The sequence below is a fragment of the Achroia grisella genome, unplaced genomic scaffold, assembly GCF_030625045.1.
Source record: "Achroia grisella isolate CSIRO2021 unplaced genomic scaffold, CSIRO_AGI_Agris_v1 utg487, whole genome shotgun sequence".
Lineage (NCBI taxonomy): Eukaryota > Metazoa > Arthropoda > Insecta > Lepidoptera > Pyralidae > Achroia > Achroia grisella.
Window position 1 is genome coordinate 5,435,418 of NW_026712891.1, and position 20,396 is coordinate 5,455,813.

The 20,396-nt window shown below is 32.3% G+C and overlaps 1 protein-coding gene across 2 annotated transcripts in view; it reads right to left on the reverse strand.

Moving 5' to 3' along the window:
- The window catches only part of LOC131845996 (neurogenic protein big brain), an 88,454-nt gene that overhangs the window by 23,277 nt on the left and 44,781 nt on the right, over positions 1–20,396 (reverse strand). The window lies entirely within an intron of this gene.

Consider the following 20,396-nt stretch of genomic DNA (forward strand, 5'->3'; position numbering starts at 1 on the left):
TGTTATTAATTAGTATATTTTTCATAAGAACTTCAGTCTTAATTTTAGCGGATAACACTTGGTAATGGGGGGAATGAAGGCTTTATAGTGAACATACTCAATCAGGTCAATCTCACGCAATTTCTCCTGGAACCTATCGCGGTCAATTTACGGCGAATTCTCCATGGTAAGTACAAAACTGACTTTATTCTCATTATTTCAAATTCTACTGGTTCCACCAAGACCACACCAATATCATCAAAATACAATCATAAATCTAAAAATATAAACTAGAACTATATATGTTACCTTTCGAAATATACAGAAACGGTACTTCCGTTATCATTACTTATTATTATAGCGTTTATTCTACCCTTAATAGACGCACTAGAAATGTTTTCATTAAATGAAAGCGTAGTAAAGACAACAAAGCCTTGGATATACCCTCTCGCATCTCTATTTTCAAACATTTATAATGCCACATATTGTGTAATGTAACGGTGGAATTTGTGAGGTCGGAGTGAAAATAATATCATATTACGACTACTGGTTAGCCGATATGTATGTGTATCTTGAGAGACAATGATAATAATAATAACTCTGTATAATTCATACAACGCCACCTAGTTTCATACTAAGCAGAGTTTATGTTATGGATACTAGGCAACTGATACAAATATTCAAAATATTTTTATGTTGACGGCTTCTGTAATGTGATTTTTCCTGGTGAATTAACATATAAAACACCCATATCGATACAAACAACCATACTCATTAATTACTGCTTGTACCGTGCAAAGAATCGAACCTGAGAGCCGTGTAGCCTTGGGCGGGCAACGCCATGATCGGTAGTAATTATATCTCAATTTTTTTAATTAATATTGATAGTTTTAGGTAGATAAGTTCCATCTATTTTACATTTTATTAACATTATACTGTTGTTATTTACTTACGGATACAAATATAAACTATCCACTATCCCTACCTGTAGATAAGAGATTAGTATTGACAGATAATTCAACGGTTCAGCAGCCTAACCCTCTTTGAAGCCCGAGGAGTCGAACGATAACATTAATTTCACTACCCTTTTCCGGAAGTTTCCAGTTGATCTAACACAAGTTTGTTTGCGAAATTGGTTCTCAGGATGTGCCTTTTACTTGTACTTGTTTACCAGCATTATGTCACGAGTAGTTCATTGATGGAAATTGACTTGTCTACTCTCCAATTGTAGATTTGTTTACTGTAGAAATCTCATTTCCCTGCGTTGCTTCTATTTCGAATTCCCGTTTTCATTTCGAATGTTTTCCCTGTGACCTTTTAACCTAATTTTATGACCCTGGTCATCGTAAATTTAATTTGCTTTTATATTATACTTAATTATTTTGTTACTCTCTTTTTTCAGTAATAGTACTGAAAAAAGAGAGTAAATTATTATAATTCAAATTATTTGTGGATATTATTGTTATATGTATAGACATATAACAATAATATCCACAAATAATTTGCACAGCACCATCTATTAAGCAGAGATTGTGTTATGCGTATTAGGTAAATATACTAATATTTATATATTTTTTTGTAAATATATACATAGGAAATATTCAGACCGAAACAAACAATCATACTTATGAATACAATTTTTTGTACCATGCGAGAAATCGAACCAGCGACCATCGGATGTAAGGCTGTGTTGAAAACCACAAAACCACCGAGGCCGTTACTGGCCGATATTATTATGGGAATGTAGGGAATATTATGCAAGCAAAGTAAATCTGAATAATGCTTGTGTTTATATTGAAGATGTTTTAAAATTCAACATTTTTAATACAGCATTCATGCAGAAATGCTAAAGGATTTTCTCAAGTCAAATAAGACCCTTTCCGGGCGATTCGCGAGCGTACGGAAGGCACAACTGACATTGAATAAATATCAGGCTTCATAAACTTCCATCTCTTTTGTCTACGACGAGGCACATTGGTTTTTTTTTAATAAATAACCTTACTCGCGTCATTGAACGAGGGACGCCTAACCTACCAATATTAGATTAGATAAGTTATATTGAATTATCACAAAGTTTTATTGGCTTTATTTTGAGAAATTTAGATTACTAAGTTATACTAAACATAAAGAAAACATATACCTACTGTAATATGTATTAAATGGTGCTCAATAATGAGGAAACAATCTACTTACTGTTTGAGTGTAGACTTGGTTCTGACAGACGAAGTTTATTAATAAACATAGAATGTTTCAAACTCTTACAAATGTAGCTCAGTCAGTCTTCATATTGTGTCAAACGGTGGCGCTGAATTTAACTCATTGTACGACTCAAACCACTAGAAATTAACAGAAATCAAGTTTCTGTTGAGACAAAACATTAATTAAGAACATGTTGTTCGTATGTGGAATGAGTATATTATTTGCTGGTAGTAACTCGTTACTCATCTCACCTAAGTACAAACTTGAAAATTTCTGACAACTTCACTTAAGGTATAATAATTCTTAAACCCTAGACTACGTCAAGAAAAAATAATAAACACGGTACAACGATAGAAAAGTGTTTGAATTTCTGTGTAAAATAAATTAACTTCTCCACTTTAGCATTTACTACAAGAAATTACTAAGAAAAGTTTCTCACTTCGGTTTATTTTTCTTTAGGGAGAATATAAAATCTCGAATGAATACTTGCACAGAACTTACAAGTTTTTATTATTTGCTATTTATTATTTAACGTACACTGTCGTGTTAGCATTATGCCTTTTGAACGGTGAATTTTTCACAATTATCTTAATTTAGTATATTATATATCTGTCCCCAATTTCACCACAACTCCTAGATACGAATTTTGAAGTTCTAATCTTAGATTTGACGACCTTTGGGATACCTAAAAAATATATTCTTGCACAATTCACACAATGCCATCCAATCCTAAGTTAAGCAGGGCTTGTGTCATGGTTACTAAACAATTGATTTAATACATAGATACTTTGTTTTGTAAATATATACATAATATACATTGAAATCACTCAGACCGACACAAGCAATCATACTAATGAATACAAATACCGTGCGCGGCATCGAACCCGCGACCATCAGAATTAAAGCGGTGTGCTTTAAACCGCTTTAATGATGACATCAGGATGATAAGCTTTGAGGTGATCGGAAATAATTACAATACAGTTGATCTTTTGTTTACTTAACCACTAACTAGTGTATTTTGTCTATAAATCTTCAAAACTAATGAAGAGGACATATAACGATGGTGACATTGTTATTCATTACTTACATTATCTGAATACAGTAATCGAACAGTGACGTATAGAATAATATAGATATAGAAAGCGTTATTTATACATTTGAATGTATTCACCCAGGCTTCATACTCGAATAGACATTACAAAAACAATTTCTATTGTAGGCAGTTGAAGTCGACTCCGGCGCTAATTTGGCCTTAGTTTCAGTAGTTTTGGCGGGCCGACATATCTAGGTCATATCACTATTGTTTCGATTATCACAGTTACAAGTTCGAATGTCTGACTAAAACTTTAATGTTACCGTACAATAGGCCTTTAGTTCTTAGGCTCTTGAATGTAATGTTTTTATTTAGATACTAGTTCAACATGCGACTTTTTGTCCGTGAGATATCATATTCGCTTTCATTAGTTTAGAACTTCTTTTTTGTAAACCAATTGGAATTAAACAAAACACAAGATTTTATGTTTTTATTGTTGTGGTAAATATACAGAATACATTATTCAAAACCGCACACAATTAAAGAAACAAACAGCATTGTAACAAAACAACATTATGACAAATAAAATACTACATCCCGGCTTCGCACGGATGCTTTACAAATCTTTGAATTTCTCGGCTTATTCTATACTGTAACACACATGTATTATACATACAAACCTTCCTCTTGAATTACTCTATCTATTGTTGAAAACTGCATTAAAATCCGTTGCGTAATAAAAGATATAAGCGAAAAGACACCGGCGGCGACATTGTTTCATACTATATAAAGAATGCTGCAAAGGCAGGTACTTTGCTGTTTGTACAGCGATCAGTTATATTTTTTCTAGAATTCACTTACACTGTTTTATTTATATAACATAGAGAGCAAACGAGCATACTGACCTGACGGTAAGTGATTACCGCCGCCCGTAACTTCTTTGTCCACAATAATTGCTGTCTTCGTGGTATTAAAAATAAAAAGGCGCTACTAAAAATAGATTTTTTAAATTTTGAACCGACTTTATTTAATATTTGACGTAAATTTACCAATGGTTTGGAAACCCCATCGATCGCTTTTATTGTACGATATTACCAACACAGTACAATAAGCATGCAAAATGTATGCAGTTGTATGAATTTCCAGTCGACGGCAAACGGCACGTCATGCATACTTAATTGTGGGCAATGATTTCACTGTGAATGCCCACGGCAAAATCGTGCGATTCTGACAATTGGTCCATTGAAAAGTCTGATTTCGGTGGCTGATTGGATGATTTATGACTGGAACGACGTATTTGATGTGTGTCCATCTAATGCCAAAAACCATAAGGAATCATAAGTGTTGATGCTATGAGGATTCATGTCGAAACGGCCGCTGTCCCGGACAGATTGAAGTGTGCTAAAGCCTCAGAAGACCATCAATTAATTGTGTATAAGGGAAAAGAAGAAAACTTACACTACCACACACATATTTAATATAATATTTTCGTGGAGAAGATGAAAGGAAGAAGAAAAAAAGAAGATTCTAAAACTAAACGCAGAAGGGCATGGACAGTATGGACTAAATATCAAAAACCAAATACTATGTTTCGTCAATCTCACAAATCATTCATGATTAAATCATTATTAAATAAATAACAATCCGTCTAGGTTTCGTACAGGTGGAGATTGAGTTTTTATGGTCTATGTATGTTATACTAAGGTATAATTTTACATTCTAATGGTGATATATATTTTTTAATCGGTCTAGAAGTTTTGAGTATCTTCGATACAAATATAGGAAACTTGCATTTTTATAATAGTATGATTAAAACAAATAAGATTCATGTAATAATTATATAATTAATCAACATTTTCTTCAACTTCATTTGTATTCAAGAGTATCATCGTTTTGGCCGATCTGAGTGTTTTCTATGCATAATATTTATGTATGTATTTATATCAGTTTTCTAATACCCATAACACAAGCTCTGCTTAGCTTGGGAATAGATGGCGTTGTGTGAATTGTTTAAGTTTATATAGGTACATATTAAGTTTTAATTATATTATATTCATTATATCATTCATCATATTCTATTATACAGGTGCTTGGGTATTTTCGTCTTCATTATTATACATTTTAGGGTGAGGACAAACTAGTGTTCTTTTCAGCCCACTCTAAAAATAAAGAGGTTCTCAATTTTTATATTTTATATATTATGTTTACAATGTGTTCACAAGTTCCAAGCCGATTTTCAATAGCATCAATGACTATATACTCGTATATTGAAAGTTAAAATTGTAAACTTGATTTTTCGAAATTTGAAATTCTTTAGGTAGTTTTAGGTTCGTTTAGCTGTTTACTTTTAGAAATAATGATAAGGTAACATTAAAGGAATATTTATTTGTTTAATTTATGTATGAGTTTATTTATTTATATTTAATTTTCGTTATAGATAGATGATACCTGATTCTAACACAGATTACAGATGATTCCTAGTTGCAACTGTCAACTATAAATTATATTGTAACCAGCAGTATTCGCACAATTTAAGTGTACGCGGGAGGAAGATCCTCTGAAACCGCCCTGTCCAAGACCACTTAGGTGTGTGGGGATGAATCACTCCCAAGTCACGCTTCACATAATGGCATCACGGAGTACGAAAGCTGTTTATGTATATAGACGATGGTTATCGCTTAACATCAAGTGGACAGTTGTCAAATTTGCCCTTCCATATACATAATAAAAAATAACACTCGTGTGATCTCACCCTTATTATATTTAATTCTGCTGGAAGACCAAACGGTCCCTCAAGGGCTGTTGGCTGTTTTGTCAGAGCCGTGACCCCGTATTTTTTTGTGAAGATCACAATTTGCATTAATTTACCTACATAACGACTTTTTAAATCGGAGCCAGGATTGTTATATTATTCGAGAACAACATAAATTTTAATCCTTTTAAAATAAGCTGAATTTCAGCTGAATTCTTAATTACAACGCGTGTCAGGGTTACGCTTTAAGTTCATTAAAACAGATTACGAACTTTATGAATTAATAATTTAATAATTTTACTGAATAAAATTAATATAGTGTTACACGTAATTAGTATCGAGCTACGAGTATCCCCTGTGTTGTAATATAGTTTTTTATAGCTACAGAGCTAACTAGCCTGAGGCATACCTAATGGCACGTGATTGTCGCCACCCATGAGCACTCAGAACACCTGGGGAATTGCAGGTGAGTTGGCGACCTTTTATAGAGTAATAAGATCTTTTCTTGAAGGTTTTAATATTGTATCGGGTATAGTGCTGATGACAGAGAAATTACGGGTTATGGAGACATGAGACGATAGGCTTCAACACAAGAATGGTTGTATTTCCGTTGTTTTTCATGTATTATTTGTTTTTTATGTAAATCTTAATAATATTATAAACACGAATATTTGTGAATATGGATGGATGTTTGTTGCTCTTTCACGCAAAACTACTGAACGGATTTTGATGAAACTATGCAGTAATATAGCTTACACATCAGAATAACATATAGGCTATAAATTTCACGCGGTTGAAACCGCGGGCACAGCTAGTCGTTTAAATAATATAATACCTGTTAACACGTACCATACCTTTTTTATAAAATAAAAATATAAAGTAAGTTGTATTTTTAAAGAGCAATGTCCCTACAGATACTGACGCTAGCAGTTTTACGATTCGCCGTTAATAATTATTTACAACAATATAATGTGACTTAGTGTTTATTTGTCACTGTCACAGAAACACCCTTGCAAAGCCGCCCGGGAGTCTCGTGCGGGCTACGGACTTCACAAGTTTTTGATGTATTGCACTTTTGTACCCGTTACCGCACCGACGCGACGCCGCGACGTACCGCCTCCGCTGCTACAGAGTATCTACTTAACAGAGTGTAAACCTCTCAGCAAGTGCTCAATATTAAAAGTCATAACCGTTATACATAATACTGTGGTCATAATTACATTAGTCTATAGCAGTGATTCTCATTTTTTTATGGCGAAGACGTATTTTGAAATAAATATTATTGACTCACCCCGCTCACACTCTATTTAATGAATAGAGTGTGAGCGGGGTGAGTCAATATTATTATAGCAATGCTTAATTATCTTGAAAATAACATATCGCCTCTGTTATGTAGATTAATATAGTTGAATGCATTTAATATAATAATATTGATATACACATAAGTATTATTTAAAATCACTATAATGTAAAACTCGATTCTTTGCTTAAAATTTTCATCGTCCTAAATGCTATTGTAAATAGATAGATAAAGCTGTTTCCGTTGTATCTATATAATAAATAAAATCTGTTACACACTATTCCCGTCAAAATCTACTTTATTGCATTATGTGATTTATGAAACCGTAGTAATTGCGAGGAGTTCGTGGCGCGTTTAGGCCGCACTTTGTATGGATGGCTTGGTGTTATCTACAAATCTATAACAACTAATTAACGTCCTATTTTAGGGCGATTTCTTTCCCTATGAAAAGAATATTATTATATCTTCAACGCTTGTCAAGCTGTTTAATATAGGGTTATATTTGTATAGGATATAATGTGCTTTATTGTTCTTTAAATGGTACTTAAGATTTTCTGGAGATGTAAATCTGAACACGAAAGTAGAAATTTAATGACAGAATAATACATATACTATATTCTTAGTCCACAAAGCGTGAAGCAACACTATACATGTTCTACAACATACTTTGTATATATGTATACTTACTAACACACTTTGGTGACCACAATGTTTGGTGAACACAATATGTTTCATCTAACGTTTATCTATATTTCAGATTGAGCACTAGCTGTGAACAGCAGTTTACACTCTGTAACTCTGTTAATCTTGTGTAGCTGAAATAGCATTTTCAAGGCAGTAGAGAGGCCTTTTTAGCGTCATCGCTCTAGGAAGTTTAAGCGTTTACTTACTTTTCATGGTAATTGAGAAGTTTCAATTGCAAGAATATGTTGAAAACATAAAACGTAGGTATGTTACGACGTGTAATATACGAGTATCAAAGCAATTATTGCCTCATAATCTGCTTATAGTAGCCAGGCAACAGAAAGGAGGTATGAAGGATACTAATAATAATTACAATCAATACTATTTAATTGGCTATTATAATGCTAGATAAAGTGTGTAATAAGAACTAATCATTATATTTTCCTTCTCTAGTAGTTCTGTCTTGCTGGTTAGTGTATAAATGTAATGTATTGACTTTATCTGATTCTTTTCATTTTCATCACGATACAACACAGTACAGAGTAGGTATTCATTACACACCAGAGAATCTCACATTTTATTACTCTACATCTATAATATGATTTAGTGATGTACCACATTGCACTCAATACGAATGTTTTTATTTTTATTTCCTTTGTTATAGAAAAGAAAACTGTACAATATGGTAACTGTTTTGTTTATATTATTACATTGTTAGAACTATAAACTTTATTTTGAAACTAAAGGGATAACAATCCTTGGAATATAGCCACATTGTCCCTCATGATCCAAATTAGAACCCCATACCTGATGAGCCCTCAGTTTTTGTCCACATTTTTTCTTTTCTTTTTTGCATCACACATAGCAGCTGATGATATTTTTTGTACCAAAGTTTAACTATTTTCGAATACCGACAGCAAAAAAAAACTTAATGTGGAGTGATTTAAACGTAAGGATACCGTTCAACGGAAGACATTTTTGTACTTGCATAACTGGTAGCACAAGGAAACTACGGTATTTTATTTTCAAATGAGGTTCTTTTCATATCCATTTATTCAGAAAATTAATTGCATTAATTTACAAATATAGTATAGTAATATAAATCGCAATCGCAAAAGAAATAATAAAAAATAGTATAGAATAATACTAAAATAGTTAAATTACTCAATTTAAAAACTGTCATATACTGAAAGTGTTTTCTTTTTACTTAAAAAATATATTAAACAATTTTTGTCAGTTAAATCTTCAGTAGTATAAAACACTTTGTCCATAAAAAGGGACGTAATCTGTCTCTAAAAAGTCTCTAATTGTGAATTGCTTTTAAACTATTGGGTAATGAGTTAAAAAGGTTTATTGCTTGGAAACCTTCACAGAATATTAACTACCTTCACTGTTTATTGTAACTAGGTACAATAAACGGTGAAGAACATAACTTTAACATGAGTTGAGGTTATATCTGTAAATATATACATATAAATAAAATTAGTGTGTCTGTTTGTAATATTGAAATAACCCTTTTTACTACATGCATATGAATATAAATACGGTACATAGACCAAACTAACATTTTTTACAGTTTTTGTCTGTCTGTCTGTTTGTTCCGGCTAGTCTCTGAAATGGTTGCACTGATTTTGATGGGAATTCTTTTAGCAGGTAGCTGAAGTAATAAGTAGTAACGAAGGCTACATTTAATTTTAAAAATCTTTTATTTTAAAATAATGAATTTAAATTTTAAATTCCACGCTGACGAAGTCGCGGGAATGGCTAGTTTTTGATCATTATTTCGTGTGGTCACACCATAACTTGAGAATGACTTAACGGATTTCATTTGTTTTTAGTCGATTATTTTTCCTACTACTATACTATAGTAAACAAGAATAACAATACTCATTCCTTGTAAAATAAATTGTTTACATAAGAGTAAATGGGTAGGTACCTAGCCGTTTACATTATACTGTTTAATATTACAATAAGCATATTTTCAACTTCAAAAAGTTTGAGAGCAGTTTGCAAAGATTTTAGAACCTGCAAGCTCTGCTATAGTGTGACAGCTGTCAAACTTGTTCTATTGATAGTATTGAATTCACCTGCTCGCTTCTCACCCCTCATCTCAGTGCTATCCGTTTACTTTTCCCATTAGCACTTTACTACGCAATATAAATACACATAAAAATCGTATAATTATAGAAGACACTTAGTTATTTCACAACTTTAAGTTTCATACTAAGATGTTATCGCAAATCTATCTATTGCCAATTTTAAATATCTCCACACTTGCATTCTTTGTCTATGGTAGATAAATAAATGCCTGTTAACAATTTTGCATTTTGTTCGGAGATTTCTGTTTCATTTAAGTTCGCAAAATTTCAATGAGACAATTTAATAATATTAAAGACATTTTGGATTAAGCAGTACAACTACTAACTAAACTAACTTAACTCTTAACTTCTCTGCTTAGTTATTGTTCTCAATAAATGTCACATGATATCCTCTCTTTTCTCATAAACTAATTAGGTATATTTGTTAGGAAAAAAATCTTTGTAAAAATCTTTCGAATGAAAGGAATGAATAAATATCCAACTAAAGAATAATGAGCCTCCATCACATATAACTATTTATACTAATCCTTGTTACAATTATAACGTCATTGGTATAATTTATCAGGATCTCACTTATGAAAAGGGCGAGATAAAACATTTCTAATATGCGGGTGGGAATCAGTCATGAGCGATTATCTATTGTACACTCTTTGAGTACGAGCAGCTGTGAGCTAAGCCTGCTAAGACTTAAGTACTTCTTCATATTAGACTCTAGTAACATTACCGTACCGAGTACCGAAGTGCATAGCTTTATTCGTCGATAGTTTTGTTAAACAAAAAGATTATTTTAATTAAAATTAAAAAGAATTTATTTATAAAATCATAATAATGAATAGACAATACAGCTATTGCTAGCAGAACTAAATCTTAGATAGAGATAGATTTAGACAATACGCATGTAGTTATTGACTAGATAGTTGACTAGTTCTAATATTAGCAAGAAATTTGCGACGAGATTCCACGTAGAAAATAGTACCTGGATACATTAATTCTATGAAGCAGTTTTCCGTCATCGCTAACAATATCTTTAATAGAAATATAGCAGAGTCAAAATATGCGAACGAAGTCAGCGCGGACATAAATATTAATCTTTTCGTTAATTTTACTTTTATAAGTAAAGGACAATCTTACCAATACAAGTTTACTTACAAGGAAACTGGTTACGATAGTGATGTTGGTACATTACCTGCAAAAGAAAACAATAATAAAATTATAATTATATATGTACATAATACCTATTTATATTTGATAAAGAGGGGTCTGGCATATTTTATATTTTTGTACAAAACTGGCATTCACCCGCGACTTCATCTGCTTTTTGTTTAGACAGAAGATAGCACATGGTTTCCTTTGCTATATAATCTATGTTTTAATTAAATTTGATTAAGATATTTTCAAGCTTTTTGTCTTGAAAAAGTAACAAAAAGATAGATACACTTCCGAGTTTATTAGAATAATAATATTAAAACTAGTATGGAATATAACGATTAATTACTTTGTTATTAGTGATTACATCCTTCCATCATAATTCTAGTAAACCTATATATAAAAATATATGTAAGAATTTGTCACTGAATGGTACTTGTGAAAGATCTAACTACACAAAGTAATAGATCACGCACATCGCCGAGGGAAGCTTGGATAAACCATATGGATAGTGGAATGTGGTACAATATAGCGACGACTGTGCATTCAATTGACTATCAGACTCGAAGCGTGACACGTCGTACTGGATACGTGACTACACGCTACAACACACATATGGATATAACACAACTTCGCAACTTTATGAATTTTGCGTGGAATTTTTTTGCACCAAAATTGGGCTCTGTAGCGTCTAATTAACTGTTACAAAATTTCGATTCGAAGTTTCTAGATAAAAGTAAAAGTAAAGTAATCAATATAGACTGTTATATTCATGAATATGATTGTTTATACTGCTCTTCATGTATGCTGTGTATATTACGTATATATTTATAAAAAAAATGTATTTTTGTATAAAAGTATTTCTATCAGTTATTTAGTATCCACTAGCTGTCACCCGCGACTTTGACCCCGTGGGATTAAGTTTTCGTTATTGAAATAAATATTTTTTTAAACAAAAGTAGCCTAATGTATAACATTCAATATCTGCGAGTAAAAGTTACGTCAAAATAGCCGTTTCAGAGATTAGCAAGAACAAATTGATAGACAGATAGATTTCATAACTAAAAGTTATGTACTTATTAGTAAAAGCTGTTAATTTGAAATTTCAAACAGATACTTCAAGTTCATTTATTTGTAAAGATAACATTAGCTTTACTTAGCTTAGAACTAGATGGCGCTGTGTAAATTATCCTGGCTTACTATGGTTATTATTATATGCTGAGTTTGACACATATTGTTGTACTTGAGTCTAATATCTCCATTAGTGTCTTTAAATCTGTGCTATACATATACATAACTACGGCTTAAATATGTTCTCCTGAATCTCAATAACAAAGGAAACCAACTACACCTACTACCTATAATATAATAACACTGACACATGTCATAAATAGCACAGTAATAAAACGAAACCAATTTTTCTAGAAATACGCGTGTTACTATCTACTCATCGAAGAATATTACATAGTATATGTGTACATATAGGTTACAGGATACAAAAAGATTCCTAATTTGACAATATATTTAGTGTCCTATTTATTTGATGTTTGATAATTATACTATTTGTTTCCTCTTGATTTATTTCTTACGTGTTTTTAAAAAGAAAAAGATTGATTATTAATATCAAAATAAATTGATTATGAAACAGAAGATAATTATTAAATATATATAGTATGAAAGATGAAAGAATGAGAACAAAGTCATGTTAGTGTAACTCACCTGGAAATTGGCTACCCTAGCTTCCAGGTGCCATAAACCTGAATCATGATCAATATTCAGAATAGCAGCAAAACATACTAATTATTTTTTTATTATGACATCAATTATATATAGTTACAATTATTCTCACAAATTATTACATTCTTATTAGATACGCAGCGTACATTTCAGAGAATTTACTAGTAGCTACTAGTATTTACATAAACTTGCCCTAACCTGTGACATAGGTACTACATAACTACACATAATTAAGAAAGTCTAGCTATTCAAAGGAGGAACGCTGCCTGTAGCTTCGGCACCTAGCCTAAAGGGACTCCTTTTAATAATATATCTTAGTTATTATATTATATTTTTCAAAGTTTTTATTAATACCAAATAATCTTGATTAACCAAATAATTCCACTTCAATACTCATGAATAACCAGAATAACTCATGTATGAATGCCATGCAATGTTATGGTCATCTCGAAACAGTAATAATTATTGCAACTACTATTACTAATTTACCATTTGAATCAACTTAACGTCTTAATATAATATCTGACAAATAATCTTTCAATATAAAATAATTAGAATACAATAAATATTGTAAGTTAAAATTAAAGTTTCTAATATATACATGCGATTATATGAGAATGAAAAGAGTATAAACCTAAGAATTTAAATTAGATTCAAAATATATCGTGTTTACTAACAAAAAGGAATGTAAGTAATTTCTGTGATGAAACATATATATGTCTGGAAGATACGTGTCAGAAAACGATTGAATAGCGTCCGTTGAGGCGAGTGAAAGGACTACGTGTATGTGGGTCGGCTCTACAAGGAGAATATAACCCACTTCCTCTCAGGCGACAACGCCCGCCAACCTACTAAGGAAAATATCCTTAGTAGATGGGGACATTCACTATCAATATCAATTATTTACAACCAAAATTGTAGCCGTAAAATCATCAATCACTCAATTAATTACATTATTTTTCTAAAATAAAACTAAAAGTTATGAATTGTGTTCGAAATGTCAAATAAAAAAAAAAGATATGATTAAATTAAAAAGAATATATCTGTCACGTTTTGTAGTATTGACGGCCTGGGTGGTTTACTATACCGTTTTTATTTATCATACCGCTTTACTTCCGATGGCCTGGGGTTCGATTCCTCGAACGGTACAAATATTTGTATTCAAGAGTATGATTGTTTGTATCGGTCGGATGTTTTATGTATTTACAGAAAGTATCTAAGTATATACTTAATGAGTAGCCAAAAGTGAATGCGTAGATTTATTTATGATATAATATATTTTTAGAAATCAAAACCGAACAAATAAAAAAATTGTCAAAAATCGTTGCACTATCCAATAAGAATGTGCTTCACTTAATAGTAATTAAATCACACAGTGAATGTCGTTTATCTATTTTAAATCCTGCGCCATCGTTTTAAATTAATGACTCGTATTAATTCGTCTCTCCATTGGGCTAGCGAGGTAGATAGGTCGAGGTCAAATTGTTAATTATCACGGTTACAAATTGACGTAGGCCCCTACTGGTTTGTGATATCAGGTACGATAGAGTAGGGCGAGGTAAGAGGACCTTGTTGTGGTAAAAACAGGTTAAATGCGGTTCGGACTTACACCTCAGTGATTTCGTACTAAAAAATAACAGGTAACAATATATTTACTACTTCTACCCGCGACTTCGTCCGCGTAGAATATAACTTTATTTATATAAACTAAAAGTAGCCTAAGTTACTCCTTATTACATCAGCTACCCGTCAATAAAAGTCTCGTCAAAATCAGTACAGCCATTTCAGAGATTAGCCGGAACAAACAGACAGACAGACAGACAAAAATTGTAATAAAATGTTATTTTGGTGTATCGTATTTATATTCATATGCATGTAGTAAAAAACGGTTATTTCAATACTACAAACAGACACTCCAAATTTTTTGGGAATAAATGAGACATTTATTTTATTTTCTTTGCCTACGAAAATCTATATACTAATTGAAAGAGAGCTGACTCCGACCTAGTCTCTCCTAATGGGTCCTTCATAGGGAATCTGACGTTAGATGTATGTCATTGATATGTTATTACCCGACTGGGACGGGGCAAATTGGATTCTACACTGACCTTATTCTATATTGGATCCGTTACTATTACCCCACTATGTAGAAACAAGGTTAATCAGAATATTACACTAATCACGCTACTGTGTATTGAAAGGTTGCTTTAATTTTGATAGTTAATGTTAAATCCATACAAATTAATTACTTTTGATATTAAATTCATAATCGGGTAAAATATAAAGTAATAGTAGGTAGGTAATTTAGTTTCAATTATAACATAAACCAACAATTTTTATAATTTCTCAGTATAAGCGCAGTATTAGTAAAACAATGATTTGTAGAAGAGTTAGTGTTTGATTATGCGTTTATAAGTAGGATCTCAGAAACTGCTTTACTTGTTTGAGTGCGCTCTACATTATTGTAGTAAGTTTTACTTAAAATGTTCTTACGTTTTCGTTTTATAGCTTAAGTGTTCGGTTTACAAATAATAAAGTTATAGTAATGGGCTTAAGTTGTACGTTATAAAATTGTATATTTTTTAATAAAAAATACTTTATGTTATCAAACAAAACCAACCTACATATTAATATGAGTCAACGATAGAAAGTTATGGGACTACAATCTTAAAAAATACAAGTTAGTATAATAAATAATCTTTACACCCAACACCAGTGGTTGCGTGACCAACATACATATATACATTGTATGTATATATATTGTATACATTTCTTTAATAAAGAACAGCTGCAGAGATGCATGTTGCGCGAAACCTGTTTTAAATGTTGTGGTGAAGGTAATGCATTCGAATCATATCATTTTTATCAATTTTAGGGTACCACATTTTTTTACTGAATTTGAAAACGTTCTTTTACTTTAGAAAGTATATACTGTGTAATGTATAATTAATACGTAATTTGTAGATGTAATTCGAGTAACACTTATACTAGTTTTAAGGGACTTGTCAGTGTTAGTTTTCGTGTAAAGTTGTTATAATAATAATTAGCTTTTTCTTTTTAAGCAAATCACGCCCAATTCTTAGTTAATTAATATTTTTCATTTTTATCCTCGAATGCCCGGACGGAACTTGCACTGTGGATCCTATTTTCGTTTAAATATTTTAATTGTTAAGTCGGTTACAGTAATATACAAAAGAGATAATAAACTTGCACATTTCTTCAGAACATACAATAAACTGTTATCGGAAGAATTGTTCGAACATGATACGTACGGATACCTTTTACTATCGCACCGCTCGCCGTCGTCAGAGAATTTATCCCCACACGCTGGAACCGAAGTGGTCTAGGACAGTGCTGCTTCAGAGAAGGTTCCTCCCGTGTACACTTAGAAAGTAGAATTAACAACCGATGTCTTCTCGAGAGACTACAGCGTGGGGTTTTCCAAGAATGGTGTATTAAGGTTTCTCAAAGGTCGGCAATGCGCACGTGACACCGCTGGTATTTCAGTCGTCCATTTGTATCTGCCTTGTCACCCGCTTGAAATTTGTGTTATTCTGATATATAAGCTACTTTACTGTAAAGTTTCATAAAAATACGTTGAATAGTCTTTGCGTAAAAGAGTAAGAAGTATGCATCCATCCATACACACAAAATTTCGTATCATCATTACATAGTATAAAAGAAAGTCGCTGTCACTGTCTGTCCGTTCCTATGTATGCGTAAATCTTTAAAACTACGCAACGGAATTTAAAGTGGGCTTATGTTGTGATTCAAGAGGAAGGTTTATATGTATAATACATGTACACCTGGGTGAAGCCGAAGCGAGTAGCTAGTCTATAATATTAGTAAGATATGGTTTACCATTAGATGGGCCGTATACTTTTATTCCACCATAGTAGTATAAAAAAACTTCTTGTAAGAATCATAGTAAAAAGAATAATAATAATAATATCTCAGGACAATTCACACAACGCCATCTAGTCCCACGTTAAGCAGAGCTTATGTTATGGCTACTAGACAACAGTTATAAATACATGGATACATTTTTTTTGTAAATAAATACATATTGTACATAGAAAACACCCAGACCGATACAAACAATCATACTTATGAATACAAATGTATGTACCGTGCGAGGAATCGAACCCACGACCATCGGATAGTAAAGCGGTGTGCTAAACCACTAGATCTCCGAGGCTGTCTGTCTGAAAAGAATGTCGTTAACTGCCTCTTGTTGATCATAAATAATTAATTATCAAGCTACGTCCCTGAATTATATATTGACTACTCGTTCAGAAATAACAGTTTAGAAACGAACTTGTCCGAGGGTTCCCGTGTGTTATTAAACATTCAGCGCGCCTCCAGAGACTATTAACGCGTACGTAATTGCTGAAAAAAATTTCATCTTAATTATACCGGGCGGGGCGAGAAAAATGAGTGTATGCCCGAGACTAAAGCTCGTTGGAAGGTGCTACAGTTTTTTTGTGATAGCATTAATGTAATAGAATATAATAGTGGTTACTGTGTTCACCTTAAATTTAAATATAGGTACATATTTTGTTTGTCAATTAAATATAACACAATTCTAATAAAATTAAAACATAGTTTATTGTTAATTTTTTGAGCTAAAGCAACGCTCCGAACTGACGGTAGATTTGGTTTCCCATTATTGTCTGTAATACATTTACATGAATAAAGATATTTGGACTCAATTTGAATATATTTTTAATAAAATACTATTAATTTTTTAATGAATGACGGTAACGGTTTACTCTGGCGGGGCACCAGTGGAGGATGATAAGATGAGCATGAGGTCTGTTCCGTTAGATTATTGTGACAAATTACAAGTATCACAATGCTTTCCAGGGATAACCATTATGGAGGTCAACTTGACATGGTACACGGCTAACAATGGGGTCCTCTATCTACATTACTAGCAATCGCATTCCCTCCAAATACTAACTTGATTTTTTTTTGTACTATTTATAAACTTTTACTTTTCACTTCACTATCTACCTCTATTTCAGCCTCATCTATTTGAGGCCAAGGAGCTTGCTTTGTAAGCTGTGCTGTAGGGTGCAGATTAGGCAGTGAAATTACAGGATAAGAAGCATAACGTCTTCTAGAATAGTAACTTACATATATCACTGGTGTTACATGATAACGCAATATCCGTAGTGGTTTACGTGTATGTAGGCGTTAGTCACCCACCAGACAAAGATACAAAAGATACTCCTACTACTAGATCGTACATTCTCATGAAAATTACCTACTATATAATATAAATTATATTTATACGGGTAAATTAGTTGATATTGCTCTATACAAACATGTTAACATTCCTTTGAATAATATTCCCCCTTGGCATGTTAAGTTCAATATCATGCGGTAGCAAAGTTAACTCTAGCAAAGCGGAGGCCACGGATCCCAGGAGTGAGAATTGTGGTGTTGCATGCATGTCTTAGGTTTCAATAGATTAATTAATCAAATATGAATATAGATACCGAGGGGCTTTCATATCAAGTAACGTTTAATATCGGTATAATAATAATAGGATACCGCGACGACTGTTATTCCAGTTGGGGTAATCAGAGACATTGCCAGTACTCAACATAATTCTTGACATCCCAACATTTATATTGAGCCTACTGCTGTCTCTCGGGCTATTTTTCCTTTGTTTAAAGGAAAAACCGACAGAGTTTCCTTCACCGGAAAGTCAGCCACACAAAGTTTTTAACGTTGGTCAATCGGTTTGAACACAAGCCTTGGCTGGAATTTGAAGTAATAAGCCTCGTAACTTCTTTAATATACAATAATAAATCCATATATATAATAATAAAACACAAGTAATTTTGTCTTTCTATTAGTCATTTGCAGACAGAAAAAATGTAATATTAATCTGTAATAAATTATCATTCATAAACCGTACCATTTGCAGCCGCTGAAAGGAATAAGGAAAAATAGGTCAGTTGCCCCGTTAATTTGCAAAAACTGCGAACATTTATCAAGAAATCAATAAAGATTAAACTCCTGAAAACTAATAACGGAACATAATCTCGTTAAATGACTTTATTCCGGGAGGAGCTATAAATTTCTCCCCAGCGGCGTAGTAGCTACCTGAAAACACAATCTAATTAAATGTAAGAATTACACTTTTAATTTGCATTCGTCACGCCCATTTCATGATTCGATCCCATCGGTAGACCATTAACTTCTTTTCCAGCATTTTCAAATTCAATAACTATTTTAGTGGAAAGTGGAAACACTCGTCATGATATTTGTTCAAACTAAAATTTAGTTTTATTGAGCTTGGTGGAATTTTGTGTAATGAAATCGAAATTCAGACAAAAATCCAAAAGTTTTTTCAAATATAATCAACAACGAGAAAATAGCAGTAGTATAAATTATATAATATTCAGTAGTTTACTCCTACATGAGACTGGACAGAAAACAAAAGTTGTAGATACTTTTCTATCTTCCAGTGTTTGCTTAATAAACCAATATAAGAACAGCTGAACTTTTTTTAAACATTTCAGTAACTTAATATTTTTCCAACTAACGTCTTTTACAGTAGTTGACTGCTGAGAATAGATGGCAAAAAAAATAATAGCTTTACGCTTTTTAATTTTAATTTTTCCATGACAAGTTATTAACTTGAAGAATGCTCTATGTAAATAACTATACATACAGAATCTCGGTATTCGTTTTCAAATAAAACCTTTTTAATTAAATTTCTCCTTTAATTACCAGAGCAATGTTTCTAAATTTGTTTCAAAGTAAACTAATTGAAGTCCAAACGGAAAAAGATTTTAATTAAGGTTTTGTTATTTTTAGTTTTACGCTTACGAAGACCAGAGCAGATTTCCTCTTCTCTATTGACACTTAACTTTTTTATTTTCTGCTCAAATTTCTCAAAATTCCGCTATTATGAGGCAATAATAATTGTTAGAGAGTAACTGTAACAGTCATTAAATGTCAGACGGCACCTCCGTGTGGTGACAGAGTGGCAATAGAATTTATCACCATTCCTTTTCATCTTAGAGATGTAGTAAGAAGCAAGTAAGGAAACACAGCATAAATACTCCAAGACAAGAGTGAGACGTCCCAATTCACCTGCAGCCGAGGCACTGGTAATAGTGAGCTATATCCTTCACTTTTGAGAAGACTGTTGCTTAGCTGTGAGACGACAATGAGTTCCTACGATATGTCACGATACTTCTACATTTGAAAAACGAATGCTGTGACACAGTGTTGGTGATATTAGGCTCGTTTGTCAACCTACTTAACTCCGGAAGCAATCTTTTCTAAATGTTTTCTATTCCAGGTCCAGATATTTGTTGTTTGTTTTTTTCGTAACTAAACTTTTCTAGTTTGGTGAATAGGCAAATTACAGGCCACCGTTAGAGGTAAACAAATACATTTGTAGTTAGTCCCTGCCACTCTATAGTTTCAGAATGTACTTATCTT